Below are 13336 nucleotides of genomic sequence, written 5' to 3'. Positions count from 1 at the left end.
CCCTGCTGCTGAATTGCAATATATAGGGTCACAGTATGGTGAAGAACTATGGTGTAGGCAGGAGCACAGTGTCAGAGTCAGCAAGGTGAGTGGAAAAAGAAAATGCCAAGCTGCTGAGCACCCCAGCAGTGATGGGGATGATCTAGAAGAAATTGTGGAGAGTTGCCGATGAGTGTGAAATTCACTCAAGGTCTATAACAACAAAGTGGCTCATTACAAAAACAGATGTCAGGCAGAACAAGGTGGACTGTGATTTACACTGCGTTAGGGGAAGCCTTTGGCAGTGTGAGATGAGCAAGGCTCTAGTAGTCAGTCCTGGATTTCTGGAAATACAGCAATTGAGAGCAATCTGTGCACTGAATTTCCTGTATTTCTGACAAGTTGCTTAACTGTCTGGTGCAAATTGGAAAAAACTGGTGCAGTATTGAAACACTATCATCAGGAAGGAAAAAAGGCTATTGGGTTAGAGAAGAGCACTGTCAAATATAAAGGCCCTTGCACTGTGCTAATTGGCTGAACTCACCTTGCCTTAGGAAGGTGAAAAGCTTCCTGGAATGAGCCATTAACTGGCAGTACTATGGGAGAAGCAGGATTGCTGAGCATTACATGGCTAGCACATTGCATGTGCTGAAAAAGGATATGTTGGGGAAGAAAAGCCTGGCTGAACAAAGAGATTTGGCTGAAACTCAGGCAAAAAAAGAGAGATTATAACCTTTGCAAGAAAGGGCAGGCAACTCAGGAGGCCTATGAATGTGTTGTGAGATTATGCAGAAAGAAAACGAGAAGGGCCAAAGCCTAATTAGAAGTTAACCTGGCTACTGCCCTAAAAGAAACTCAGCAATGTTTCTATAAATACACTCACAACAAAAGGAGGGCCTAGGAGAATTCAAGCCCCTAAGGAGGGCTTGAATGCAGGGTGGGGGAAATAACAGTAGCAAAGGCTGAGGTACTTGCTGCCTTCTTGGCCTCAGTCTTTACTAGTAAGGCCAGTTGTTCTCTGGGTACCAAGCCCCCTCAGCTGTAAAACAGGATGGGGGCAGAACAAAGCCCCCCTAATCCAAGGGGAGATTGCCAGCAACCTGTTACACCACTTAGACACATACAAGGCTATGGGGCTGGATGGGATCCCCACCAAAGACACTGAGGGAGCTGGTGGCACTGCTCACTGAGTCACTTTCCATCATCTGTAAGCAGTCCTGGCTAACTGAGGAGGCCTGTCAGTCTGACCTCATTGTAGGTCCCTTCCAGATGAACTGTTGTGTTCCATTTATACTATAAAGTGGAAATCCTACCACATTGTTTCTTCTGTTCCAAAAAAGAGAAATTAAATGAAGTTGTACTGGGTCTAAGTGTGTGTATGAGAGTCAACAGCACTTAAATATATATAATTGTTGATTATGAGTACGGTATATGGGAAAAGATCCAAGCACAATTGAACATGACCTGTCAAAAATGGAAAAAGCTAGTCCTCTTGGGTTTTTTTTGCTTCCCCTATGGCCTCTTTAAACTCAGTTATGTGTGTTCTTTGGAAGCCTGATTTACAGTTTTACAATTACTATTAAAATGAACAGCTTCTAATAAAAGGGTTATATTTGAAAGGTCTGTCTGCTTTCATGTTTTCTATACTATCTAGCCTGGCAGATTTAACTCCATCTGTGTTCAGAGCTTGAGGTACTATTGAAATGAGCAAATTCATAGCATTTTCAGTGCATATTTATGTTATCAGCTTAAATTGTTATATAGATACTATTAATGACAACTTCTGATAAAATACTTAGATTTCCCATTTTTATGTATATGCAACCAAAACACTACTGAATGCTCAATGTCTGGAGAGGATTTAAGTTATCTCAGTACTTTCTAAACCATCCACAAATCAAATTCACTACAAAATGGACAAAACCCCAGATCAGAAGTGCACAGATACTATTAATATCAGGCCATGTTTCACTGACATTATAGCTGTTCATTGACTGACACTGTGCTGTACATTATATTGCACCGATTACACCTTGAGAGATTCCTGATCATTCTACAGCATCAGCAAGATCAAATTCTTGTAGAATGACAATAGCCAATTACATAAACACGAGGCCTGGTACAAACACTCCAGCAAAGCTAAAGCTGCAATCTGTCTTTACCAGCGGTGACTTTATAGCATAGCATACACTCACATACTTAGCCCCGTTCACACTGATCTGGAGGTCTCTTTCACTGCACAGCTATGCCAGCAGACCAATTAAGGGTAGGATTTAATGTGTATCAGAACTTACTTAAAATTATTTTGCTTTAATTTTCAACTTCCTTTTTGGGGGAGAAGAATTATTTGGAATCTTTTCCAACAGCAAGAAGCATAATTCTGCAAATTATTATCTATTCATTGATAAAAATGCTTTTCCTAAGATCCAGCAGTGTGCTGCTTTTGGAAGCGTAGCTTAAAACAACAAATCACTGCCTTTTTAAAGACATAAGAGGAGTAAAGAGTAGATGTTCTTAGCTTTAAAATACTTATTGCAGTCATAATGAATGTCAGAGTAAGTGCTCTAATAGGGAGAAATGATGCCTTGAGCTTTATTGTTTTCCTGCATGCAAAAAGTATATTTTTATAGTATATTATTTTGTGCAACTGCCTCTGACACTCAACTCTAGGGAACAAGTGAATTAAAGAAATCCTTACAGTAACTTTGCTTCCTCCCTGAGGCATAAATTCAATGCAATGGTTTTGGTTTTTACTGTTAGCAGATATTTTTCTGAGAGAGGGGATATTTCCAAAGCCAAGGAACTCTTCCACTGCCATTTGTGGACTGTACAAGACATGCAAGTTCTACTATGGGATAAGCAAAAAAACTTAATACACGTGGTCTGGATGGAGCTTTAATTTCACAGAGCCTGAGGTGGGGTGAGGCAAGCAACCAGTCAAGGAAAGGCATCAATTTAATTTTTGTTAATCCAACCTTTTTTAAGTTTATTTTTAACGTGTTTTCCCAAGGTCTTCACTTTTTTCTTAGTAAGAAACATATCCACTGCCCTTCTTGTATGGAGGGGAGCTTATCAGTAGCATTTATCCTACTTAATAGCTGCAATCTTCCAACTTGTGTGTTGTACAGGGCCCCCTCTAGTACAGGGCATCTTTAGTCCAGTTGCAATAGGAACTGAAGGTTTCCACCCCTCCTCCAAAATGTGAGATAGCAGGTAGCTGGAAAAAGCAAGGATATTTGTGACTTGGGGTATAGGAAGACGTAGGGAACAGCCAGAAAAGGAAGACTGAAATGTGCAAAATAGAAGGAGTTTAGGAAGGAAGTTGAATGACAAAACATCTTTGGAGAAAAAAAAGTTTGGGAATCCTTGAATAAAGAGGAATGTCAATTAAAGTTTGGGAGAAATTAATTGAATGAATGTGTGAGGATGAGAGAGAGATCATGACCTGAGTACCTGAAGCACAGCCCAGATCAATTACTTGCAGCTGTCAGCATCATCAGTGCAATGTAAGAAAGATTGAATGCATGCTATAAAATGCACTGTTTAACAAAGTTCAAGCTATTAAGTAATTAGAATATAATATGTGAACATGCTGAATACGCTTATTTATACATAAACAGTTATTCACTGCTTATTTTTAGTACAGAAAAATTACCCAGCTTGTTTAGTTGTCCTTCCTGTTTCATATATTGCTGATCTACTGAATGCTTCTAAGCCAGCATTCAGAGCTGCTTTTTATCAATGACATCCAGGGTCTCTTACTGAAAGGTGCAAAGTGCATAGCTGAAAAGAAAACAAGTGCAAAGTGGGTAATAAATGTTCTTTGCTCCAATGGGCTGAGGGAATAGCAACATTACAGTTCCATTTATAGAGAGGTCACTAATATGACCATCTGTCAGTGATGTTAAGGGACACAAGCTGAATGACTAATCAACTAATATTACTCACTCAATGGGAAAGATTAGCCACAGGAGTAAATGGTTTTGTTTGTAAATGAGAAAATAGTTTGTTCAAATGAGAAAATATGGAAGTTATGCTGGTTGTGTTCTGGCACTTAACAGAGCAAGCTCTCCTGGGCCTGCCACTGGAAAATCAGATGACTTTAGTAGATTATTTTAACTTGCTACGTGAAATCATGGCAAAGCACTTCTCACCCATAGATATCAAAGCAATAACTACTATAAATTCCCAAATGAAGACCACAGTATTACTTCCAGTCATGACTTCCAAAATGACCACAAAACATGAAGTTTAATTTGGCTGCAGAGTCTTTCTGATGTTAACATGTATTGATCCAGTAGCTGGCAATATTAGGCAGAACTGTGCTGTTGATATGGTTAGTCCTACTGATTCTGTTAATCCCAACACTTTCAAATCAAAGTGTACCAGAATCCTGTCATTCTAGAAGGAAGGAAAAGAAAATGCTATTTTGTCTGAAAAAACCTGCAAATATACACCCAGTGTTTAATAATACAAGTAAATTTGGGTGCAGATTTTGGGGCTTGAGGGTATCATATTTAAAAGCCATACAGTAAGGTGCCAAATTTAGTTCTAAGGTCTTTATTTAAAGGCCACTGATGCTATTAGTTTTTTGTGACTGCAAACTGTTCACTAAGTTCCAGATTCTGAAAAGTACGTAAGAAACATTTTGTCAACACCTCCTGAAGCATGTGGCCTTTAAGGTCTCTTGATCTCGCTTATGAAAGAGGCGATCTGTACTTGGCTCGAGGTTAGTATCAGAAAGGAACAGTTGAATGTGAAAATACTATTCTAACAAGAAGCATAACGTAAGAACTAAAAACCAAGATTTAACCTTAATCTAAACTAGATAATCTAACAAATGGACATCTTGATGAAAAGTATATCAGGTGATACGGAGTAAACCTCAGATAAGAGAGTGAACAGCAAAGTTCCTACTCTCTTACAGACCTTCAGTGTGACTTGGGGTTTACCAGTGTTCCTGCCTACATGTTGTCTAGATAATTAACCAGTGACAGAGTTATCCTGAGCACTGGAATCTGGTCCTCTTTACAGTTAAATTTTTAGCAAAATGCTTTGCATGGTTTTGCCTGGACCTAATATAGTCTCTCAAGCATCTCCTAGTCACTGCCTGGAAGTCAGCAGAAACCAAGGATCATTCTTAGAATAAATAAATTTGGAAGGTAATTCTGGAAATCACCTGGTCTAACCCTGTTCTTGAAACAGGCTCTGAGCAAGGTGGTCAGTGGCTGAACATCTCCAAGGATGGGCTTTTCACAGCTCCTCTGGGGTCCAATTTGAGTAATTGCTTTAAAGGCAGAACAGTTTTTCACAGGTAATTCATATTGGACAGGGGATGACTGATGTATTGTGGAACCAGATCTTATATAAAGACCAACACAAAAGCTACATACAAATTCAGTGGTGTATTGGGCATAATGCTTTTGTATATGAGTAATTGCATCTTCAGGGAGGAGATATTTTAAGCTGAAAATTGTCATTTACTTATATCATCACCAATATTCTGCACCTATAACCTAGAATATCACTGATAAAAAAGTCTGGGACTCACAGACAAAAACAGCTGATGCAGTGGGTGAGGATGCTGAGGATACAGATGGAGGATAGCGAATGTTTCAGGCATCATTAAAAGGACAGAGGTTTTTTTTAGTATAGAAATTTACTGACAGACCTTACATTGTGCCATGCAGCTGAGCATACATTTCACTCCAGTGAGCAGTGAACACACAATAAATAAATATGACATTACGAGACACCTGCCACATACATCAAGAAAGCATTGTAAAAGAAGCTTAGAAGTGAGGTGCATATGAAACAGTTTGAAGAAATACATTTTACCCTGCAGTCTCTTTATGCTAAGGGACCCACCTTGTCCTTTACAGGTTCTCAAATGAAGGGTGGTAAACCACTATCTTTGATCAGTTCTCATGGATCATCTATAGCCTACATTGGAGATCTCTATGATGTCTTGTAGAATTTCATGTTTAGTGCCTCAGTTACTTGGGCCACTGCTGTCAGTCTGAATTTTTGAACTCTAATTACATGAAGTGTATGCAGCAAAAGATAGCTGTGGCACTTGCATTATATAAATCCTTCTGCTTAGAAAGAAAGCTTTAGGTAAAAAAACAAATGGAGAAAAGCCAAATAAAAATTATGTTTGCTGTTCTTCTGTAAATATTACTTCTTAATAAGAGATGACATTCTGGAACAACTGTGTAGGGCAAATTCTTTGGCAGTGGAGGATGACAAAAGACTGATTATATGCTCTGCAGCACTAAGATATCTCTTCCTGATCCATCTTGATTAAAAATATAAACTTTTTCTTCACTTCTGTTTTTGAAAATATATGTATATGGTACACTTTATAAAAACTAGAACTTTCCCAGGAATCAGTAATTCCTCCTGAAATTTCTTAAGGACTATGTGAAGACTATTGTTTCCCCACCCTAGACTTTGCCTGAGCTGTAAATAAGCTCTGTAGCTGTGGCCCTACCAGTAGTCTGCACGTCTTACCCTTTGGTCTTGCACAGGGAATGCCTTTTCTGCCACACTCCCCCTCTTTAGGACTCAAAGACCAAGACACCTTTAACTTGCACAATCTGACTTTATTTGCATCTGTGGGAATTGGATGTGAAGTGCAGCTTCTTGTTGGTTAAGACTAGATGGACAGGATGCAATCAGATCTAACTGGAAAATAGGAATTAAGGAAGCTGCCTGAGAAGCTGAAGGAATCTTATCACAGTCTCTGCAAAAGGAATGACAAAAAAGTGCTCTTTTCTTTTTTTAAATATTACAAGAATGTCAGCAGATCATCATAATTCTATTGTGTTGTGCCTGAAAGTAAAATCCAATGTTTGAGTTGTAATTGTTTTCAGTTATATCAAAACCTCAAAGCTGGGGGATTTTTATGAGAAACCAAGACTGGAGATTTTAAGAGGAAAAGATCAGAGGGAGTTTCTGTTGTGGTTTAAACCAATCCACATAGCTTGTGCACTCACTCCCCCCCTTGCTCCCCTGACTCCTGGAGAGTTAGGAAGGAGAATCCAAAGAATGTAGCCCCCACAGGTTGAGATAAGAACAGTTTAATAACTAAGGTATAACACAAATCACTACTGCTACTACCAATAATAATAATAACGATAAAGGAAATAACAAGTGAAGAGAATACAACACCTCACCAGCCACTGACCCATAACTCACCCCACCCTGCCTGACCAAGCACCAACCGATACCTCCTCCAATTCCCCACCGCCTCAGCCCTTCCGGGTTACGTCCTGGGTATGACGTGCTATGGTATGGAATACCTCTTTGTCTAGCCTGGGTCAGGTATCCTGTCTCTGCTTCCTCCTGGCCTCCCCTCCTGCCTGGCAGAGCACGAGGCTCAGAAAAGTCCTTGGACAAACCAAACATTTGAGCAGTAACTCAAAACATACTTGCTATCAGCACCGTTCCCAGCCCAAAAGTCAAAACACAGCACTGCACCAGCTACCGAGAAGGAGAAAAAATGACTGCTACTGCTGAACCCAGGACAGTTTTGCACCAAGCTTCTTTGAAAATTCCACTTTCTGACCTCTAAATAGCATCAGGTTGACGAAATTTCTCCATTGTAGCACTGAGAAACCTCAGGAAAAGATCAGCACCCATTTGTGCTGCACATAGAAACAAAATAGCCTCCAGGACAAATCAACCTGGGGCAGTGTTGATGATTAAGCAATGATATGTCCTAAGTGGCATGTAAAATTATGTATCTTAGTATGATTTAATATGTAATACTATCTTGCTGATAAAAGGATAAAGGTTCTGTTGTGGGTGGTATTATTCAGTTATGTAAGAAATTGGGGTTTACATGCAATGTACATCTGAAAGAACATCTGTTGAAAGAGTTCAGCAATAGCATGACATGGATATTAAACTTTACAGTTACTGCTCCAATGTCATGTCTTTTACTAAGTTAGGCAAAGGCCAGAACAAAGGGAAAAAAGAAACTGGAAATTATCTTCTTCAAGGTGAGAATGATGAGAAAGTGTCTGTAGATGGCGGAGCATGGATAGTACAGAGGCTTTGAGAGTGAAAAGGAAGGGAACTGTGTTTTGAAGTTGAAAAGCAATTGTGGAATCCTGTCCTTGACAGTAGAAAGTGTATGTGTCAGTCAGTGCTGCTCTGAAGGATACGAAAGAGTGGGTCTTGGGTGTTAGCAAGGAAACAAACCTGCAAAATGCTCTTCAAGGAGCAATTGGGCACTGTGAGTGTAATATTCTCCTTTTAAATTTTTTCAATGTGTTTGAGGTATATTTCTGTTTGATTGTATTTTATTTTTATGATGTGTCATCATTCAAAGCTTGCATGTATAGCATTGAGAAGTTATAGCCTGATCCCAAAGGAAATATCAGGCAGTGACTGCTCTATGGGCTGCAAGTGTATCAACAAGCAGGAGAACACAGCTCAGATAGCTTCTTTAACAGCAGCAGAGTCCCTTTAGACAATTACAAGCTTCCACCTGAAGTAATTGCACAGTCAGCTTCTAGTGTACTGCAGACCTTATTTTAAATCACACCATATTTTTGTATTGCTTTTTAGCTGCAGATTCACGCAGGTACTTACTAACTTATCTATTTTGTTCCGACTGTTTAATATCTAGTAAACTAGTGATTTAAAATTTCAAAAGCCCTTTATGGACTAACATTTTTCAATCAAGAAAAACTGGAATAATGTAAACTATATTTAGGAGAGACATGCTTCTTCCAGGGTCATAGAATCATAGAATAACTAGGGTTGGAAAGGACCTTAAGATCATCCAGTTCCAACCCCCCTGCCATGGGTAGGGACACCTCACACTAAACCATGTCACCCAAGGCTCTGTTCAGCCTGGCTTTGGACACTGCATTCACAACTTCCTTGGGCAACCCATTCCAGTGCCTCACCAGCCTTACAGTAAAGAATTTCTTCCTTATATCCAATCTAAACCTCTGCTGTTTAAGTTTCAACCCGTTACCCCTTGTCCTGTCACTACAGTCCCTAATGAAGAGTCCCTCCCCAGCATCCCTATAGTCCCCCTTCAGACACTGGAAGGCTGCTATGAGGTCTCCACGCAGCCTTCTCTTCTCCAGGCGGAACAGCCCCAACTTTCTCAGCCTGTCTTCATATGGGAGGTGCTCCAGTCCCCTGATCATCCTCGTGGCCCTCCTCTGGACTTCTTCTAACAGTTCCATGTCCTTTCTATGTTGAAGACACCAGAACTGCACACAATACTCCAAGTGAGTTCTCACGAGAGCAGAGTAGAGGGGCAGGATCACCTCCTTTGACTGCTGGTCACACTTCTTTTGATGCATCCCAGGATACGGTTGGCTTTCTGGGCTGCGAGCACACACTGAAGCTGGCGCATGTTCATTTTCTCATCCACCAACACCCCCAAGTCCTTGTCTGCACGGCTGCTCTGAATCTCATCTCTGCCCAACCTGTAGCTGTGCCTGGATGGAAGGACCTTTAAGATGCTGGGATATTCTGATGCACAGAATATGGGCTGAACATGGGATACGGAAATTAAGAAATTTTCCAGGTCTTCAGAAGAGTATCATAGTTGTAAATTTTTCAAAGGATTTTGAGTCCTTTCAAGTCAGTGAGACTTGTTCAGCTTTGCTGTTTCTGGATGATGCTTCTCAGTGTCCTTGCATTTCGTTTGCTCTGACCCAGTCTTATCCCCAATAAACAAGCCATCCATAATTGCCTTAATGTCCCAGTTTGGCATGTCCATCATCAAAAGTCCAGCATTCTCAAAACTGTTACCTGTTGATATTGTACATAGTGGTTTCTGGTATTACCTGCAGGTTCCCCTAGACACTGTGGCCTTGCAAAACTCTACTGCCCAAAATGTCCTTTTCATTTATCTGCAAAGTCTGGTCACTTCTTACACCCCTTTCCCTTGGATAGTAAAGGAAAGGTATGTGAAATGGCAACCCAGCCATCCCTCATGTTGCTGTGACTTTTGTGAGCTTTGTACACTGCTCTTGTCTCATCCAGCAATTTCATATGTAACATTGGGCAGGTTCCTACGTCCTACTCAGTCTCACTGAATTTAAACCATTCAAATTTTAAAATTATTCCCCTCTTTAGATGACTTGGAAAATTTCTTAATTTTTGTATCCCATGTTCAGCCTACATTTTGTGCATCAGAATATCCCCCTCCATTAACCTTAGCCCAGGGCTTAAGGAATGATCCAGTCATTTCCTCACAGCCCTAACAAGGAGCAGTAGCTGTAGAAAAGCTGTGAGAAGACTATGCAGTACTGGTCTGACTGTCCATGGTAAATGGCCTTCTTTCTTGCTAAATCTGTCATGCAGGGACAGAGAAAGTACCTGCTTGCTCCTGACAGTCAAGGTCTGACCTCATTCTTCTTTATCTTGAAGGTCTGAGATTACTATTAGTGTGTTTTGCTTAGCTAATAATTTGTAAATCAAAGAAATTGAGGCATATGATTTCTTTCTCTTGTGAATTTCTTAATTTCTGGAAATGTACTTGAAACTTTTGTGGGCGTATTTGATCTCCCATGCAGAATGCATGACTGCAGAGAGGTTAAATGTGTGGGTTAGGTAAGTAGTAATGGAAATATCTTGCCAAAATATCCCACACAGAGTTGGTAGGGGAGACCTCAAACGCTGACTCTCACAGGGTAGGTCAGATTCCCCGCTACATTGAGAACTTGGAAAAGCAAGCTCAAAAGATTATGGTTCTCATCTGTTCGATGGCACTCATGATGAGTGTGAGACGATATCACAGCAGAGTACTGGGAAGACTTCCAGGGAGATGGAAGAAGTGGAGGTGATGAAGAAAACTGGTCCTACATCTTCTAGTAAAAAGAATAATTCATATCCTTTAAGATGCAAACATTGGACTTTTAAGATACAGATTTTCAGCTACATCCTGGTAGGAAAAGAAAATACAACTCTCAGGGCAAGAGAAGATGAGCACTAGCTCTTAAAATCAGCCAATGATTCCAAGAGGTTTTGTTTTCTACTACCACCATGGAGAGAGTAGAGAAAAGTACAAACCATTTACAAGAATAGTAAAACAGAGCATTAGTTAGACATGGTTAGTCACTGAAGTGGCTATTTGCAATTTTAAAATAGAAAACAAAATATTTTCTTCTGCCTTGCATAGTAGAAAAAAAAAGTGAATGTTAGTGGGGATATTGCCAAAAGGTTTATTGCATATTAACGAATGTTATTTTTGGATCACTATGCAACTGGGCAAAACCCAATTCTTTAATATAAGATCTCAGTAGGCAAACGTTTGAGTGCTTTTAATATTTTGATGGCAGTAATCTTCCTGATGCTGGGTGTCAGCTTTCCTGATGATCAAATTGATGGATAAATTATTAAGCGGTAGTGATGGACAGTCTTTCAGGGATAATTAAGAATAACAAAAATAAGTGTATAAAGTGCACATGCTGACACCTTTGTAATGGCATCTGCTGGTTTTGGGAGCATTCTCAGCAGCTATGCTGTGCTGTATCAGCACAATTTCTAAAATAATAGCACTCTAACATCCATGGAGGGCAATAAGAAAACCTGGGTGAAATTAATTTGGATGTTCTTGTCTATTATTATACTGCAAGCATCTCCTTCAGGAAATTACTATTACTCCTGGGGATTTTGTCATTATCCTTGAAACAGTCCAAGTCTTTTATCCCTGAAAGACTCCAAATGGGACTGGAGATTGAGCCTGGGAAATATTATCCGTGAGTACCAGACCAGTAAGCTGTTGTGGCATAGGAAATCAGATGTCGCCATCCTGCTCCACTTGCCTCTTTAAAGGGTATGAACATCTGTGCCCACATTTCTGTCTAGAGGCTCCATTCTGCATGTATATGCCTCTAGAGCATGATTGTTGCCGTCAGTGGAGCATGTCCCAGGACTATCCTAAGAAATGTGCTTTGAGACAGTACCTATCATTGGTGTCATCTCTTCCCTGAGGAACAGATTTATGCAATGAGTTCTTGATTTGGGGATATTTTAGCTTTTTCCTGGCTGGCAGCCCTTTTGATCAGAATGTGTGAATTCATTGCTGGGGAGACATCTTCCTCTTGCTTTATGTTTTTTGGAGATTCTTCATGTCACCAGTTCTCTGCTCATCCATATGCTTTGATTGCAGTCTCTTTGTGATCTCATCTGTTTTCTGCCTGTGGCCCACGACTGAATTTTCTGGGGATGTATTTGTGTGAATAGGTAGTAGGACATGGTCAAGTTCTACTTGAGAGAGACTTACCCACTGATCTCTTTGGACCTTGGTTGCTATGAAAACCTGTTAAATCTTATTATGCTTATGCCGCGGAACGGACTCAGTCAGAGACCAATATGATCAGACAAAAAGACAACAATGGGATGTTGTGATGATAGTCACTTTGTATTCGGAAGGAGTCTTGTGGTAGCTCAGGTTCCTTTGTGCCCACTACAGAGATGTGTGCTGCCCTTTCTTTCACAAATATACTTTTATTTGTTAAAAAGTATGGGATCCATCAACTTCAGTTACCATCCAAAGCTTCCTGGTGGTGTAGGTAACTTGTTTTCTTTCAGTTAACACAATGCAGGTGGCCATTTACCTCGATGAAGCTAACAAACAATAAGTCACTAAAGTGTAGAAACTCAGTTTCTGTCACTCATATGTCAGAAATGATAGATTTTCTAGGCGCAGACCTCCAAGCACTTTGAAGTTGAGGGCTTGGCTGAGCTCGGATACTGTATCATGTTAGCTGTCCTTGTTAGTGTGGACAGGTTTGCATCTTTATGTGCGTCTATACCAGTGTATTCTCTTTCCACCTAGGGACTGGGATATAACCCTGGGTCCTACCCTACTAACATCTGATTATAGCTTAACTGCATTCATATTTTGTAAGGTACCAGCAAAGCCTTTGCTGGCATTAGGAAAAATAAAGCATAATAAGAAGACATTCAGTACTACCTCAGTCATCCCTAAATATATTTTTATTTTGTTTTTTTTTCCTAGCAACCCAACGAAATATGGGAAGATCCTGCATTTCTGTTCTAAAGCTATATATGTATTCCTGGATCTTTAGTGTTTATGGTCCCTGCATCGAGGAGCAGAGCCTAGAAGCATCCTGGAATGATGTCAGAATCCTCCATTTCTATCAACTTCATTTTCCTGCTTGCTTTCCACAAAGGGAAGTAGAGGAGGTATAAAGGAGAAACGGACTGCAATGTACTTTGGCCAAGGCCCCATCAGGACAAGTAGCAGTTTCAAAGCTGTGGGGACTGAGGGTATTTGCCCTGTGACCTCTCCATTGTCAGCTGCTGTCATGTTAAGAGCACAGAGGTGGAAAGGTGGGCAACATCTTCTGCAGGA

The sequence above is a fragment of the Melopsittacus undulatus genome, chromosome 3 (genome assembly GCF_012275295.1).
Source record: "Melopsittacus undulatus isolate bMelUnd1 chromosome 3, bMelUnd1.mat.Z, whole genome shotgun sequence".
In the NCBI taxonomy this organism is placed as follows: domain Eukaryota; kingdom Metazoa; phylum Chordata; class Aves; order Psittaciformes; family Psittaculidae; genus Melopsittacus; species Melopsittacus undulatus.
This window is presented reverse-complemented; position numbering follows the sequence as displayed.